Raw genomic sequence first — 18,524 nt, forward strand, 5'->3', positions numbered from 1 at the left:
TGACAGTGACCAATGACAGACGGTCTGTGGAGGCCTGCCCAGAAATGAGGCTGGGTTAGCAGAGACTGGGCGTTTTCTTCTGCTCTGTGCAGGGGGAGAATTTCTGTTTAGTTTCTCAGACAGATGTACTTCCTTGTAACACTGGTAAGTAGCCACAGTTGGGTCTGTTTGTTCCACATTCTTATTAATTTTTCTAAGGTGTGATCATTCCCATAGGCCATATTTGGAATACTAAGACACACAGTGCTAAATCTGGGAAGCCATGACTAAAGGCTAAATACGCCTTATTGCCATGTAAGAAATCATTATCAAGGCCTTAATGCTAGGATTTTCCTTTTTCTTTTTCACTTTGTTTTCTTTGGCTAACCATAAAAATAGGACAAGACAAAGAATCAGCTGCCATTCTAGCCAGAGCTCTGAGGTTACCCAGCTAGGTGCTCTCTGCCCTGTACGTGGGTTTATTCTTCAGTAATATGAGAAATGAAATGATCTCTACAGGTCAATTTTCTCTTCCATAATTCAATAGTAATTTCTTATTTGAAATATCATTCAGTTTCTCTCAAAAGGTTACCCAGCACAGTCAACACAATAATAGCATTATGGAAAAAGAAATCTATACTATCTAGAATCCCTTTTTTTTGGTGCTATGTGGATAAGTTCTTGGATTTAAGTGCTTTTATGTATTTTAAATATCTGCTATACAATAGATATCCTTCAAATGTTAGATCTCTTATCTGTTTCCTTCTTTCTCCCTCTCCTTTTCTTATGTAACTTCAGCACAGTGATGTAAATAAGTAAAAAGTATTAGCTCTCACTGGTGTAGCTCAGTGGATTGAGCGCGGGCTGTGAACCAAAGTGTCGCAGGTTCGATTCCCAGTCAGGGTACATGCCTGGGTTGCAGGCCATGACCCCCAGCAACCGCACATTGATGTTTCTCTCTCTCTCTCTATCTCCCTCTCTTCCTTCTCTAAATAAATAAATAAATAAAATCTTTTTTTAAAAAGTAAAAAGTATTAATTTTTTTAACATGTACTGTAAAATTAAGAACAATTTATTTGAAACTTCTTTATTAGGCTATAATGATTAGAATCACAGCTATGGATTATCCAATCATTAAAAAGGAAGAATATTTACAACAAAACCACATTTAGGTATAGCATACCAAAATTGCTGAAAGCTAAAGAGAAAATTCTAAAGCTGAGACACAGAGCCTTGAAAGAAGCAATAAGATGGATGGCTAGCTTTTTAGTAGAAATAAAATCATTGTTTTTAACCTTAATTACATGGCCAGATTAAAGCAAAAACAGAAATCACATGCTTTTTTATTGTTGACACTTTTAATGTTACTAATTTCCCTGATGTACCCCCCTCTACCCGCCTCCACCCAGCCTCCGCCACCCCCCTAGCCTTCACTGCATGGTTGTCTGTGTCCATGGGCTATGCAGGTATGCACGTATGTTCTTCGGCAAATCTCTTTTTACAACAAAAACACAGGTTAAAATGTAAAGAAAAAAAGACACACCATGAAAGCACTCTCAAAAGAAGCAATAAAAAGCTCCCCCAAACCTTTATATTTTCTATAAATACAAGATGAAATAAGCTTGGGCTTTAGCGTGTATTAAAAAATATAAATTTTATAAAAGTAAAATGGTCAGTATACTAGAATAATTTAACACACACACCCCCAAAATATAGGTGCCTAATAATGTAGACTCAATAATAAAAGCTAACACAACACTGATAGAAATAAAAGTAGAAATATATATATATATATATATATATATATATATATATTCACAATCATAATGAGAGATTTTTTAAACATCTTACTTTATTTTATTATTTTTTAAGATTTTATTTATTTATTTCTAGAGAGGAGAAGGGAGGGAGAAAGAGAGGGAGAGAAACATCAATGTATGGTTTCCTTTTTCATGCCCCGAATGGGGACCTGGCCTGCAACCCAGGCATGTGCCCTGACTGGGAATTGAACTAGTGACCCTTTGGTTCACAGGCTGGCACTCAATCTACTGAGCCACACCAGCCAGGGCTAAAACATCATACTTTAATACTAATAGATCAAGTGGACAAATATTCTGGAAGGATATACATAATAAACTAGGTAGACTTGGTTGACATATAGAACTCTGAATCCCCAAACTACACAACACATTTTTTTTCAAGTGCACATGAAACACAGTATTCATAGCATATTGGGCTATGAAGTAAGTCTCTAGAAATTTGAACAAACTGCTCATTCAACTTGACAAAAATCATTGGTCTTCAGTTTGAATGTAAATCAAAATTACAAGATGCAATAGCCTTTATCCACCACCAAGTTTATTTAGTTTTAGAAAAAGATACAAGACTTACAATACATCATGAACGGTAGGAGCAGAGCAGGAATCTCAGGCACAGTACACGTATCTCCCTCCATGTCTCCCGGGATATTCTTGGTCAAGAGAGATGGGGCAGCGTGTTTGGAACCACTTCAGCACAGAGAAGCTAGCGTCTTTGGAGGAGGATGTTTCTTCTAGTTGTATATTGAGCTGGTTACACAGTCCCCTCTCAGGTACAACCTTAATTCTCATTATTGTGAGTAGCTTCATCTCATTAATTACAGGTTACTCGATAAACATTCTTAACAATACTGTGCATGTGCTTAGTCAAAACAAAACACTTATTATGGATCCGTTTGCTCCTATAAATTTCTTGACATTATTATAAGAGGATTCTGGCAAGCATCAATATCAGTTCTTTCTGGGGCTAGAGAAAAGGATGCAGGTAAACTGTTAATGAACCTTCCATGTAGGAAACCATTAACACGAACATAATTAAAACACATGCAAATATTAGATAATTAAGCAGTGAATTTCTAACTAAGCCATGGTCTAAGAAAGAACCAAAAGAGGACAAAAAGAAAAACTTGTTGGATGTAGATAATGTTTGTTTAGAAAAAAATTTAGAACAATATTAGCAAATTAAACCCAATGAACATAGGAAGAAGAAAAAATGATATATAGCAAATTGCACAATAGAAATTATAAGTCAAACCAAATTTACTTCTTTGAAAATTAAAGTTGCTGGAAAAGCATCAATAAAATAAGTGTACACAAATTAACAGTTTGCAAAATTCCAAAATGGACATTATATCAAATTTTATACATTAAGCCCTGGCTGGCATAGCTCAGTGGATTGAGTGCAGGCTGTGAACCAAAGTGTCACAGGTTCGATTCCCAGTAAGGGCACATGCCTGGGTTGCAGGCCATGGCCCCCAGCAACCGCACATTGATGTCTCTCTCTCTCTCTCTTTCTCCTTCCCTTCCCTCTCTAAAAAATAAATAAATAAAATCTTTAAAAAAAAGCACTATCACCAAAGGCAGTAAAGACCATCTTTAAAAAAAAATTTATACATTAAAAATACTGCCGTGACATTATGAACATATGTATGCTATATGTTTAAAAATCTACAGAAAATGAACAAATTCCTTGAAATACTGTATCTACTAAACAATCAGATGTTTAATTAAAATACTTTCCACAAAGAACTCCAGGCCCAGAGGAATTCATTAGCAAGTTCTTCCTACATTTTAAGAAAGAACATTAATATTACACAAAATATTGCAAAGAATTAATAAAATGTGGATATAGTTCCCAAAGTGCTTTGTAAAGTCAAGAAAACTTTCATACCACTATAAAGAGATATCACAGGCCCATCTTTCCAACAAACGCAGATGAAAATTCCTAATAAAGTGTTAATAAAACCCAGTAGTGCACTTAAGGATAATACAGTGTGATTATTTCTGTATTTTTTCCCAAATGCAAGGTTTACCTAACATCTCAAACTCAACCAGTGCAATTCACTATTTTAAGAGAAAAGGGATAAAATTTTATGATATTGCTTATGTCAATAGAAAAATAAATACATTTAATAAAATTCAATAACTGTGGATGATAGAAAGAAAAAAAATCTACCTTAACAAAAATATTTGTGCATTCAAGAACATGAAATTAGCTTTATATAAATGGTAAATGTTGAAAAGTTTTCCTTTGTTATTAGACACAGAACAATTATCTTTAATTGCAACATAGTATCGAGATCCCAGCTATTGTAATGAAGTGAGACAAAACAAAATTAAATGTGTAAGGAGTGGGGAAAGAGTAGTGAAACTTTATTTGTATATGTATTTTTTACATACACACAGCTATATACGTAGAAAAGTTAATATGATTAGAAAAAAGATTGTTAGAAATATTTTGAGAATTCAACAAGGTTGTTGATAAATACATTTTAGTTTTATAAACTCATAAAGAGAGATTAGAAAATGGAATTGAAATACATTGTCATTTGCAATAGAATCAAAATAAAATACTCAATAATACATTTAATAAAAATTGTGTGAAGTCTGTACACAGAGATTTACATAATGTTCTTGAGTCTAATTGAAAAGACCTAAATAAAAGAAGTGATTTACTAGTCTCCACGAGAAAGTTCAAAATTGTATAGATGTCAATTTTCAATCAATCTATGCAATTCCAGTCAACATTTCAATGTAACAATTTCCCTTGACAAGCTGATTCTGGATGTTAATCAAAACACCTATGAGGCTGAAAGCTTTACTGAAAAAAGGTTTTATTGAGCCATATGCTAGCCAGGTCCCCGCACTTGCATTCCAAACCACCAGCAGCAGCTGAGCCAGATGAAGTAAGCCTACCTGGGGCTGAGGTAACTCCTCTATACAATGTGTTTGCAGAAGAAAGATGTAAGTGGTTTTGAAAGAATTTACATTAGCAATTGATAAAGGGGTGGAGGAAGGTGAAGCTGGTGAGCTCTGGAATAGGAGGACAGTCTGTAGGAAGGCATGCTTGCTGCTTCTGGATTCATTGTGGGTACAATGTGGAAAGTTCATGCTGAAGCAGGATACTTGGAGTCTTGTATCCCATAGCTGAGGTCAGCTATCCCATTTTAGATAAAAGCTGAACTAGCCATCTAGAAGTTGATGCAAAATCTCAGCATGCATTTAGCAATGTCAGGAATGTTTGCAACCTTTTGTTGATTTCTGGCCCAGCTGTGTTAACTGATTAACTTCTCCCCTTTATTTTGCATCTTCTGGCCTGCTGTGATTCAGTTTAGGCATCTCAGGATTTTTCTCTTGTCACAAAAATTATACGGAAATATCAATCACCACTCTAGAAAGAAAAAGTTAGAGAATTTACATACCAAGTATCAAGACTTGTAAAGTGACTGAAATTGAAGTGATAAGGTATTGATTGGCACATGGATAGAAATAGACCAATGGATCTCAATACAGATTTTAGGGAAACAAGCGACACACACACACACACACACACACACACACACACTTGATATGTGACAGAGGTGCCAGTTCATTTCAATTAAGAAAGAATGGGCTGTTTAATAAATTGTGCTGGATAGCCAAATAGTTGATAATTTACACCATTCACAAGTCAATTGCAGGTGGCTCTTTAACTTAAATGTGAAAGGTAAAACAGGAAGAACAAAAAGAAATACAAAGATGACACTCAGCTCCCAGAAGATGACATAAGATAATGTGTTTATGACTCTCAGGAGGTAAATCATTATTGAACTGGACATGAAAGAACTGACTAAGAAAATGATTGGAAAATTTGACTATTTTAAAATCAAGAACTTCTGTTTATCAAAGAACAAAAGTAAAAATATCAGATGACAAGCCGTAATGTAGGAGAACGTATTGTAATGCACGTATTTGTGTAAACATGTGCATTTATAAGTATCTGGTTAAAGTCATTAAGGAAAAGAAAAAGCTCAATTTAAAAAAAAATCTGGGAAAATGAGTAAAGGACTGAAGAGTGTATTAAAATAGGAAATTCGTATTTGGATGTGTTCAACTTCATTGGGTATTTGACAAAAGTAAATGAAAAGCACAAAGATATGTTATCACATAAACCCACTGTAATAAAATAGCAAAATAAAATACTCAAAAACACCATGTGTTGGTGAGAGTGTGGTACAACTGGAGCTGTCATAAAATGTTGCCCATCAGTAAACAAGTGGAGCAAGAAACTGTGGTACATTTACACAATGGAATACTATGCAGCAGGGAAAAAGAAACTCCTACCCTTTGTGACAGCATGGACGGAACTGGAGAGCATTATGCTAAGTGAAATAAGCCAGGCAGTGAAAGACAAACACCATATGATCTCACCTGTAAGTGCAACCTAATCAACAAAACAAATAAGCGAGCAAAATACAACCAGAGACATTGAAAAAAAGGACAAACTGACAGTAGCCAGAGAGAACTGGGGAGAGGGATAATGGGGAAAAATAGGGTAAGCATCTTCAAGGAACATGTATAAAAGACACATGGACAAAGCCAAAGTGAGTAGGATCTCAAGGGTGGGAGGTGGGGGTGGGTGGGGTGGGAGGTAGTGGTGGGGGGTTAATGGAGACCACTGTATTTGAAAAACAATAAAAAAAGTTGTCACCTGGTGCAACCATTTTGATAAGTTATATTGTTTTCTAAATTTCAGTATGTGCATATCAACAAGTATACTTATATATATATATATATATATATATATGTTCAATGTAAGTGTATAAATACATATATGTGCCAGTGGATATGTATAAAGCAGTATTATTCATCATAGACCAAAAGGAAAATAATGCAAATTATCATCAAGAATAGAAAAAGGCCCTGGTTTGCTTAGAACATTGTCCCATATGCCAAGGTTCAAGGGTACACACAAGAAGCAACCAATGAATGCATAAATCAGTGGAAAAACAAAACCACTCCCTTTCTCTCTTCAATCAATAAAAAAGAACAGAAAGGAAGATATAATTTATAGTATACCATCCTATATATGAATAATATCAAATAAAACTTAAACATCAATTTCAGACAAATTTGAGTAATGAAAACCAGACATGAGGAGTACATCCTCTGATATTTCTGTCTTGAAAAAAGAAAATGGAGTAAACTCCCCTGACTGGTGTAGCTCAGTACGTTGAATGCCAACCTGCACACCAAAGGGTTGCTGGTTCGATTTCCACTCAGGGCACATGCCCGGGTTGTGGGCCAGGTCCCCAGCAAGGGGAGCACAAGAGGCAGGCATACACTGATGTTTCTCTCTCTCTCTCTTTCTCCCTCCCTTCCACTCTCTCTAAAAATAAATAAACTCTTTAAAAAAATAAAAGAAAGTGGACTAAAGTAGTTGATGATTATAGACATCAGAGTAATGCTTATGTTCTGGGGAATGAGGTCTGGGCTAGGCCTGAGGCAGTCTTCTTGCCAAGCTGGTAATGTTCTACTTCTCAATCTGCTAGTAGTTACACAGATGTGTTTACTCTTCAATAATTATCAAACTGTGCTATTACGATTTCTGTACTGTTCTCTCTCTACGCTATATTTTAAAATAAAAACACAAAAGCAAATATCCTTCCTGGAGCACAGAGATCATGCTATGAAGAGCCATCAGAGTTGTTCTTTGTAAGCTGGAGGAGCAGTGATGATATCAGGCACTTCTCATCCCAAGGGAGCAGTTAAAAGTGGAAAATTGTCTAGTTGTGCTTCCGAGTTAATTTGTGGATAACAAGAGGATTGGAATTGAACTAATGTTCTGAAAAATTACGACAGTTTGGCAGACGAGAGTCAGCCTTAGGGAGGTTCAATGGCTTTGCCAAAAATTTAAATAAGATATTCAATCATTTTAGCTCTGGTTGTATAAGTAGTTCAGGGAGACTTAGGACATTTATACGGAGAAAAGGGTAGAAATAAACAATAAGTAAAAGAAATCACACTGCCACCAAGATAATGGCCTACAATCAAATTGGAGTTATATCCATCTTGCCTCCTGGGTGTAAGGATAGAACAGGAGGTAAAAACACACCTATTGACATTCATAAATTTAAATCAGAAACCAGTGGATATGTGATGGCCCTGACTATACTTGACTTTTAACCTACTCAGAAAAACAGGAAACACACACAGCCTCACTCTTACCTGAGTAGTCTCAACAAATGTTGTATAATAATCCTGCTTCACTAATTCATTCATCAGTTATATGACCCATTCACTTATTGACGTAGAGTTGAGAGCCAGAGAATGAATAACAGTAGGTCTTAAACTAGAGAGATGTCAGCAGTAAAGTTCATTTGCCCACACATGAATCTGTAGGAAATGAATCTAACACATTAGATTCTGAATCTGGACTCTCAATCCAACACGTGTCCTTTGATTCTTTAAGTCTTTTGATGATCTTCTTTCCATGAAATCGCAACACCAGGACTGGGTGATGGTCTAGAATGTAGTATTTTTGTGTGTGCAGTAACTTGATTTCAGACACTGATTCGGGGACTCAGTCATCCTATTTGATATGAGGGAGTTTGGGTCTTTTGTCACTTCTGTCCTTCTTCACAGTCCCTGGGAACATAACTCTTACTACGCTCTCTATCATTCAGCGGTAGCGACAAATTCCTTCCCAGCTCTTATCTCATCTTGCTCCCTGCCGAGGAGAAAGAAGAGCTGTCCTTGGATCTTGTGGGAGGACCCTCTAAAGCAGGTGCATCTTTCCACAGGGGAAAAGATGAATCAAGTGTTATTGATCCTGGCTTGGCGGGAAGGGACATTGAAAGTGCTGGATTGAGCCCTGGCTGGTGTAGCTCAGTGTACTGAGTGCGGGCTGCGAACCAAAGCATTGCAGGTTGGATTCCCAGTCAGGGCACATGCCTGGGTTGCAGGCCATGGCCCCCAGCAACCGCACAGTGATGTTTCTCTCTCTCTCTCTCTCTTTCTCCCTCTTTTCCCTCTTTAAAAATAAATTAATAAAACCTTAAAAAATACTTAAAAAAAAGAAAGTGCTGGATGGAAGAACTTCTCAAAAGCAGTGGTTTTGAGAGAGCCAGTCAGCAAAGAAAAGTGAGCATTGCAGGAGCCTGTTCACTAGAGGGCTTTAAGGAGCTAACGTGGAGAGGAGGCAAGACGGGTAGGAACTGAAGGAGAACAACGCAGGGAACCAGTAGTAGCCTATACCGTCTATTAAATGGAGTATGCTTGTTCAACATGCATAGTTTAGGAAACATGTGTTTTCATTGTAATTTTGAAATATTCATACATTTTTATATTAGGACTATCTTTTCCATTGAATTTGCTTCATGAATAATATGTATTAGGACATGTATATAACATACTTTATAAATATATCACAATATTTCTATAAATCCAAAGATAAAACATCAATATTTGGTGTTATATAAAATACATACATATGTATGTATGTGTGTGTGTATATATGTATATATATATACAATTGATACATGAAATAGATGGGTGGATGACTCTTCATCTGTTATGCTAAAAGATACAACATATTCATAGCAAAAAAGTGGAAATAGAAGTTAGGTGGAGGCAGGTTCATCAGAGGCAGTGAAAAGTGACAGTGAATCTGACAGTGATAAAAAGAGAAGGAAAATATGTCTAAAGGAAATACAAGAAATAACATGAAGCCATCCACTTAAGGGCAAACATGGTCCCCTGTGGACCTCTCAACCAGAATCCAGAACAATTTTGACATTCATACTGATAACCCTGAGAAGCAGGAAAACTATTTACTGCATTTGTTTTTTAAAAGCAGGCTCCCAGTGCTATAGTTCTGGGTTTATACGCATAGCTGGGTTTCACATATGTCAAGGAAATGTGCTTTATAAAGTGATTTTTAATATTTAAAAAAATGCACTTACCTATGTTGCTCTTTTAAAACCATCCCCTGGTAGAAGTTCATTGAGCTTTTCTATTTCAATAGAAGAAGATGCCTTTTGTTAAGGCAGTTTTGTTAATTGCACATTTAATGAATCTCCGCAGGAAACCCACCTTCAAAGATGCAGGATTATATTCCTTAAGGAAATTGTACTAATTGGACTAAGGCTTCTACTGATAGGTGTCCCCAGATGAACCTTTCCTGTTTCCACCAAAGCTCTAACCATGTGGAGACTTGGAGGAATTCAACGCGGGTTTGTGTCTCTCTGTTTAGAGATATTAATGTAATAGAAATTTATGAAATTGATGCATTGATACTTAGTATCAATTAAGGGAGACTTTATGAAGTATAAAAATAGCACTAATTCTATTTCTCAGTTTAAAATATTATAAACACTATTATAAACTATTATATTTTCTTAAGGGATGGCACTCTGAGGATATCTATTGGTTGGAGAAGCATAATTATTGGGCCAGTTAAATGACAGGCTTCATACACACTCATTAAATAAGCCTGTAACCAGGCAGATTACAATATTATCTGAAAAGAATGGAAATTGATCAACACATGTATTATTAATATAGCTATTTTGGAGCTTAGTTTAACATATAATTGCAACACTGTTAATGAAGATATAGGAAGTAACATCTAACACATTTTTATTAACTGGGGGAGCCGACCAGTAAGAGTTAGCAACATATATGGATTATGTAATGCACATATTAATAGCTTCTTTGGTCCATTATAACATGAGCAGTTACTCAAAATTGACATTATAAAGCAAAAATATTGGGAGTTACTTTAATGAAAATGACTAGCTTATAATTACCACATCTTTAATTATGACTCCTACCGTGTTTAACATTGATCTTTTTCCTTCAGCATATTAAACATACGGACTGAAAATGTCCTTAAACTAATAATTTCCTTGCTAATATTCTCCTCATATAAAAAGAAAAAAAATAGTGTATTCTAGCCAAGCCAATGTCCACAGATATTAAATTTCAATTAGTGGAGCCCTGAGGTGTGCATTTTCCCCTCAAGAAAAGTACTTATCTAGAGTTTCCGTCTGGGAAGATAAAAGTATTCTGAAAATAGTGGAGATGGCTGTACAGTAACGTGAGTGCACTGCATGACACTGAATTGTGCACTTAAAAGTTGATTTATATGCTTAAAAATGTAAATAAATAATACAACCTCCCCCCAAAAGTTCTTAAAGATAGTAAAAAAATCAGAGGTAGAACTGTTAAACTTACCCAACAATCCCATAAGGTGGTAATGACTGGGGAGTGAGCAGAGGCTAGGTAAGCATCCTCTGTGGTGCTTCTGGGATGCAGAACTGCTGGGGAGACGTCTTGTGAAATGCCGGTCAAGAAAGGAGGGCCATACTCCTTTCTGTAGGAACCCCCTGATTTTTAAGACCTGATAGTTACTGTTTACTCTGTGCTCACTTTTCTCCAACTTATTCACACAGTTTATTCCAAACAAAACTAAAACTGAACAGAGATACAAGGCTGTATCTATTCACAGGTAAATTTCAGGTTGGTTCCCTCTCTAGATACCTAAGGCAGCAGCTCTATGGGTGGGAACCGTGTGCGTGAACTTGGCAGGCAGAGTGAGCTGAGAGGCAGAGGCTACCCAGGAAGCACATGTTGTCAGTAGTTACAGCCAAAGTTTAAAGAGATGTCGAGAATGCTGATGCCAATAGCAACATGGCCTCAGCTCATATCTTTATAGTTTCGTGACAACTTAAATTATGTTATGATTACTTTATTAGAGTACTGCTTTGGGGTCTCCTATATTCACAGGGTATTTTATCATTCAGGTTTTATTTCTATCATTGTTTAGACACTACCAAACCATACACTTGAGATCCCCCTTTTTCTCATTTTGAATTTTACTTGCATATATAACAGCTGCTTAGCTCAGAGCAGCAAACAAACTATTAAGACTTTCCTGATAATAGAAGCCTCATGATTTTTATTTACATGTTTCAAAATCTAAAATATGCATACTCAGAACACACATGTTAAAGGCTTAATATTCTTCAACATTTATCACTGCCAGTAATTTGCCTTTTCATTTATTGTCTTATGCTTCAAGAGAAGTATTAGTGTCATGAGGAAGTTGGTAGGATGAGTTCCTTAGAAAGAGATTCTGGGAGGCAGACTGACTTAATTTATTTTGCCGGTTTTTTTTTTTTTTTTTTTTTTTTGAGCAATTCACCACTGAAGATGTTAGCAAGGCAGGACAGAACACAGGGAAAAGCTGACTTGGAACACAGTTGCAACGGAGATTTAGCTGATCCTATAAGCTCTGGAGCTGAGATGACCTTGCAGAGAGGTTGATCCCGGTGGGGGTGGAGTAGAGAGTGAGGAGAAGAGCGAGTAATCTTGGGTAAAGCGGTTCCTGTTGCCAACAGCAATTCCCAAGGATGGGTGCAGTGGTGAGCTAGCAGCATCTGACGTTCCCCACAACTAGGGCACAGCTGTGTCATACTTGACATTTTTCATCCACTGTCATACCCTGACAGTTTTTACTACAGGGTGCTTTGGTTTTATTTGCTTTGTTCGTTCCTGTATCTCTAAAACATAAAAGGTACCTAGCAGATAGCATGTACTCAATAAGTAACTGCTGAAAGAAGATAAATTATCAAAATATTGTAACTCACAGCTTATTAGATCTATAAAATCCTGACAAAATTAGCTATAAATTGCAGTGCACATAAAGAAGAAAAACTGTCCTGTGTTCTCTCTATTTAAATAAAGCACAGGTGTAATGTCATGTTCAATGTAAAACAGTCGCTGTTAGAGAGGGGTCAGTGATTTTTTCCCAGCATACACTGCTTTCAGTAGATAATGGAGAAATACTTCAGGAAATTGCAGCACTATGTCCAAGGAGCTCTCGTTATTAAAGGGGAAAAGAAGGGACTTACTGTATAGGTGAGGCTAATTGAAAATGTACAAATTTCAATAAATATCTCTAAATCTTGTCACTTTGGTAATAGATATGCCAGTTTATACTAACAAATTTCAAATAAAAGTGTTTTAGGGAGCTTGAGTTTATAAACCAATCAGATATTACATTTTTAACTAGTATCCTAATTCATTGGTTAGGGGAGTATGATGCCTTTAGTTTGAAAAGTCTTATTTCATGTATTTGAATTGAAAGCCTCAAAATATCTTTCTGTAAGCTCAATGATTTTAACCATTCTAATAAAGATGAAATCTGTTCATAAGCTATTTGAGTACTCATTTTTATAGATACATGTCAGAATTGGAGTGATAGACAAAAGAATATTATGGTTTCAGGGAAGCATAGAATGCATATGTGTGAAGTATTATATGCGTATCATTTATACAGGGACAAAAATATGAGGTTGGCCAGATTTCTCCTGGCAACAAAGTCGTATGAGAATAGAGCACCATTGATCAAAATATTCAGGAGAAAATTGTGTCAGCCATGGAATAGTCAGCCAAGCTTTCCTGCAACTATCAAACCTACAGAGAACTCTGCACCTGTTAAAAATCAGGGGACACTTTTCCCATGATCCCTTTTGAGTACATTGCTTAAAAAATAAACTAAAGCCAATGAAGGGACGTCTGGGAAAACTACACATACGACTCCTATTGGACCTTTTAAAAATGATTTAGTGTAAAACTAATACTAAAACAAATGTGGGATTAGGATGCAAAGCAGAATGTAATTGTAGATGCTCTGATGATGTAAAAATAACACAGAAATACTTAAGAGGAAAAGGGGTAAAGAAAGTAAGAGAGAGTAAGTTATGTATTTGCCTCTTCTTCACTAGCTGACAAGTGAAGTGATAGAGTCATAGTATTGAAAAGTACTTACAAGATAAATAGTGAGAATATGGGTCGATGAGGATGGGGAACTGAGGGAGGAGAAAGAAGAATGTTAATTTATCAGTTTTCATATGAGGTAAATATTAGGTTCTCTAAAGAAATAGAGAAATTAGTTTTTGTGCAGCAAATTTTTATAATATAATTGTATTGAATATAACTTTAAAAGCACAAAATCAACACAAACATTCCTATATACTGGTGGGCTTATGGGCCTGCTCACACAGCCATAGCAATGAAGGTTGACCACAAATAGAGGATTGTGTTAAAACTATAAAAAAGGAAATTTCAATAAAAAACCTGCCACCGAACTGATAAAAAATACATCTTCTATACAATAAATTTAAACTGATTTGGGTCCCATTAGAAGAAATGATTTATTAAGTGGGACACAAAATGAACCCTGAGTCTAGGTTATAAGTTTAGGATAGCAAAGAGACAAGACAGTGATTTAGGAAGTTTGAAAATCAAAGAAGCATATCAGGCCAACGCAAACACCAAGGAAGTCTGCAATTCAGTGTTGTCCCTGACTTTTGCACACCTCCGTACTAGATAACACGTAAGTGTTCATAAAGAAAATATTAAAGGTAAACTTCGTAATTCAGTCTTCAGTAACAGGAGATTTTACATCTCTCTTAGTCCATCAGACACTGTGAAAGTAAGAAAATAAAATGTAATAATAAAATAATTCATACTGATTTTAACTAATTCTAAATATAACTAATTCTGAAGACTGTAAAAATAGAAAATATTTTCCAGATATCCACAGAGAATCCATTAATTTTTAATCATATTAGCTTGTAACCAACTAATCATAATGTCAAATAAAATTTTGTAAATTACTTACAAAACCAGGAACAAACGGGTTTTCCTACAGAAATTAATATACTAATATACTCTATTAAACTACTCTTGATTAAAAGAAAAAATACAAGTATAAATAGTAGAAATTCAGGAGAATCAAAATAATAGATTAAAAATATGATTATTCAGAGCAAATGGGACCATGAAAAATTAGTTGTCTAAGGAAAATTTATGTTTTTAATGAGAAGGAAAATAAATATAATTGATTAATCATATTGATTAAAATATAAAGAAAAGAAATTAATAAAACTCTCCATACAACAAAAATTAGAATAAAAACCTAAAGAGGATATGAAGGAAGGAATTAATATAATAAATATAAGAGAAATTCATTCTTTTAAAAATCAATAGAGTTGTAAATAATTACAAATGCTCACTCTTCAAGTAAAAATAACAAAATAGAAACATAAAACTTAAATTAGAAAATATTTTGAAGTCCAAAATAATAAAAAATAAAGAGAAAAAAGTCCGGAGTCAATTAAGACAATAAGAAAGCTATATTATGCAACACAAATAAACTGGAAAATTGAGATAAAAATGGATACATTTTCAGAAAAATATATATTATTAAAATTGACAATATGAGGAATAAAAGAACTCTATAAAGAATGATTGCTACAGTGGAATAAAAAACATATTATACAATGATTAGAGAAAATAATTTAGGATATACAAACAAACTTAAGGGTTTCATGAAGAAGACAGTCTCTTTTCTGAAAACTGGAAACTGGGGGAGAAAGCATGAGGCTTTTATAGGATAAAGGATAAAGAACAGGAAGAAATAAAAAGAAAATATCTGACTGAGGCCATGTAATCAACCTGATTTGGGGTGAGAACGTCCAGAGTTGGCTTGATGCTTGGGGATTGGCTGACTGGATGTACTACATTTCTAGCCAATGGAACATCATCGCTATAGGGACAGAAAAGTCCCTTAAGTTTTGGTTTGCTGACATGGCTCCCTGGGCAGGAATGACTCCATCTTGGGCCTAGAAATTTGTTCCATCGGGTATCATAAAAGAACTGTTCTCAACAAAATACCACTACAGCCAATGTTTTTAGAGGGAGATTTTATTTAATATTTAAAGAGTGAAGATTTCTAGGCTATTTCAACTATTTCAAAGCATAAAATTAAAAAAAAACTTGCAAACTCCTTATATCTAGCAAGTATAACATTGATTCTAACATTTAGGGCACAAAAAGTAAAAGAAGTTTCATTTATTACTATTACTAAAAATTGTAAATGAAGTATAAAAATCCCATAGAATATGAAAATAAAAGCACATGACTAAGTACGGTTTATTTCAAGAATGCTAGTGTATATCCATGTTAGAAAATCTATTCAGAAACCAATGAAATGGCAAAGGTTAAAATGCAATAAACTTAATTGAAAAATAATTAGTCTATAAATAGGAATAGACAGATATTGGTTAACATGACAAAAATCAACTATCTCAAACTAAAACTAAGCATATGTTTAATGGAGACAGAAAACATTATGAAGTCCTACTTTACAAGGGTATGCTTAATGGAAACAAAAACCATGAAGTTCTACTAATGTCAAGAGTAAGAGGTGGATGGCTACACTGACAGCTAGTATTTAAAAGTTATGACGGGTATATCAGACAGGAAAAAGAAAAATGTATAAAAATTGAAAAGGATGAGACAACACTATATTTGCAGATGATATGATTATATAATAAGATAATTTAACTGTCAAGGGTATAAAATTAATATGCAGAATCTAATGGAATATATTTATTAAAACAAGTTGGAAGATACAATAAGGAAATCCATTTATAATACAGTAAGTAATTGAAAAATAAGGAAATATTTAGAAATAAATTTAATATGTATGGACTCTTTTACAAATTCTACTGAAGGCAAAATAACAAGAAAAAGAAAAGAAATAGGTAACAAATTCTGGCTTTAAAACACTCAAAATCATACAAACGGCAATGTTATTTTGTATAAAGAGATTCAAATAAAAATAATAACTTTGTTATATGGAAAAGCCAGCTCTGAAACTCAAATGAAAAATTAAAAGCCTACAACTTCTGATGTCTGCTCCAGTATGTAAAGAGCTTAGAAGGAACCAAAAATTAAAGAAAGAAGAGAGAAGGAAAGCATGCATATGGTGAGAAGAATCTTTACTTTTGTGTTTCAGACTCGCTATACCCTACAGATTTGCAACTGAAGATATTATTTTCAAAGGTCATTAAAATATTTGCTTGTTTTGCCCTGGCTGGCATAGCTCAGTGGATTGAGCATGGGCTGCGAACCAAAGTGTCGCAGGTTCGATTCCCAGTCAGGGTACATGCCTGGGTTGCAGGCCATGACCTCCAGCAACCACACATTGATGTTTCTCTCTCTCTCTCTAGCTCCCTTTCTTCCCTCTCTAAAAATAAATAAATAAAATCTTTTAAAAAATATTTGCTTGTTTTAGTTGTGGAGATCATCATAGTAACTTTCTAAAATTTGGAAAAAAGTGAAATTTATGAAACTTTATTGCTTGTTCTGAATACTTACATGGACTGCAATTAATACCATTGTATAATAACGGTTTATGTTTTTGGCCTAATTAGTTGATTTAGCTACTTCTTCTGGTAGTCCTGTCTTTCAAGATTATAAAATAGTAGCTCAAGCTAGCATATTATCCGTGACACTATCTTATGTTTTTTCCTGCTTAATGTACTGATCTGACTCTGTGATCAGTGATACATCATTCTACCCCCGCACACTTTTATATAACAGCATAGCTGTTTTTTCTACATTCAGAATTCAGTTTTTTGAATTTGTCCTCTACTTTGAATTACTGACTATCCTTTTAGGGGTTACTTATTTCAGAACATGAATAAAGAGATTGTAACTGTCTGAGTTTTTCTGAGGACAGATAAGACTTTTATAGGTTTTTGGAACTACATGATAAATCCTTGCGTATATACACGATGTTATCACACCACAGACAATGGAGAACAAGCGTTGATAAATCAGTACTTCCTTCAATGGACCCACAGCTTTCTCACTCAGGTTTGGATTTAATCCAAATTGATCTTTGCATACTTTTTATCAACTCAACTAGACAAGTTCATAGTAAACAAAGAGAAGCAAAGATATAATGAAGACGAAGGGGTTTCTCATGCCTGGCCTAACCTTGGGCAATGTCACTCTTAATAATGACAGATGGTGTTACTTGTTCTGAAGTCCTGTTTGCTGATGTTATACACAGCTAAAAACTGGGAGTTTTCATGAAAGACTGACAAGGCTACGCTAGGTCATCTCGCAAGATGGCCTTAACTTGCATTCCTGGTCACTAACAAAGGCCGTGTACTCTTGTCTCATTATAATTGTACTGTATTGCGTATAATCCAGTATCAAGGCATATTTCAAGTATATCTGAAGAGCAATAGGAAATTAGCACTAACCAAACCGTAAAAGATCACCATATCCACAAGAGGGAGAGTCACTGATAAGTACTTTTATCTGTATGAACTAAAACATAATTTTTAAAAATTTCAGTAACAGAAAGATCAAGAATTATAAAGTGGGATTCACAAAGGAAAATCTCAACAGGCCTGGCCAAACTTTCTAGCAGCCATTTACTTGGGTCCGTTGGTTTCTGGTTTGGGAAGTTAATGGGACGCAAGGAGGACAGCTGAGGCTGACTGAGCGCAGAAGGGGCATCCCCCCATCCTCCCTCGGTCAGGTGTCAGGTTTACAAAGGTCTCTTCTTGAGCCCTGGCTGGGACAGCTGTCAGATGTCAGTCATATCAAATGCCTTACTTACAGCATGTCAGAACTCAGGGATAATTTCTAATAAAGAACTATAATAATATAAATATGGCTAGATATATTTACATATAGCTATATATAACCGTATGTATAAATAATACATAACATAATAATGAACAAATGGAATGACAGAGCAGATGGATAGAATTCTCCAGATACTGCTATATACCCTTGTGTACCACTAGATAAGTTAATAGCGAAGTATACCTAAAACTTAAATTTTTTTATTCTTAGTTGAGCATTTTTTTCAAC

General features: G+C 35.0%; 1 long non-coding RNA gene across 1 annotated transcript in view; it reads left to right on the forward strand.

Annotated features, from left to right (window-relative positions):
- Window positions 1-231: 231 nt before the first annotated feature.
- The window catches only part of LOC118497681, a 94,359-nt gene continuing 76,066 nt past the window's right edge, over window positions 232-18,524 (forward strand). Inside the window, exon 1 of the long non-coding RNA XR_004900202.1 lies at window positions 232-294. This is a non-coding gene — a long non-coding RNA (uncharacterized LOC118497681). The remainder of the gene's footprint in view (window positions 295-18,524) is intronic.

The sequence above is a fragment of the Phyllostomus discolor genome, chromosome 1 (assembly GCF_004126475.2).
Source record: "Phyllostomus discolor isolate MPI-MPIP mPhyDis1 chromosome 1, mPhyDis1.pri.v3, whole genome shotgun sequence".
Classification (NCBI taxonomy): domain Eukaryota; kingdom Metazoa; phylum Chordata; class Mammalia; order Chiroptera; family Phyllostomidae; genus Phyllostomus; species Phyllostomus discolor.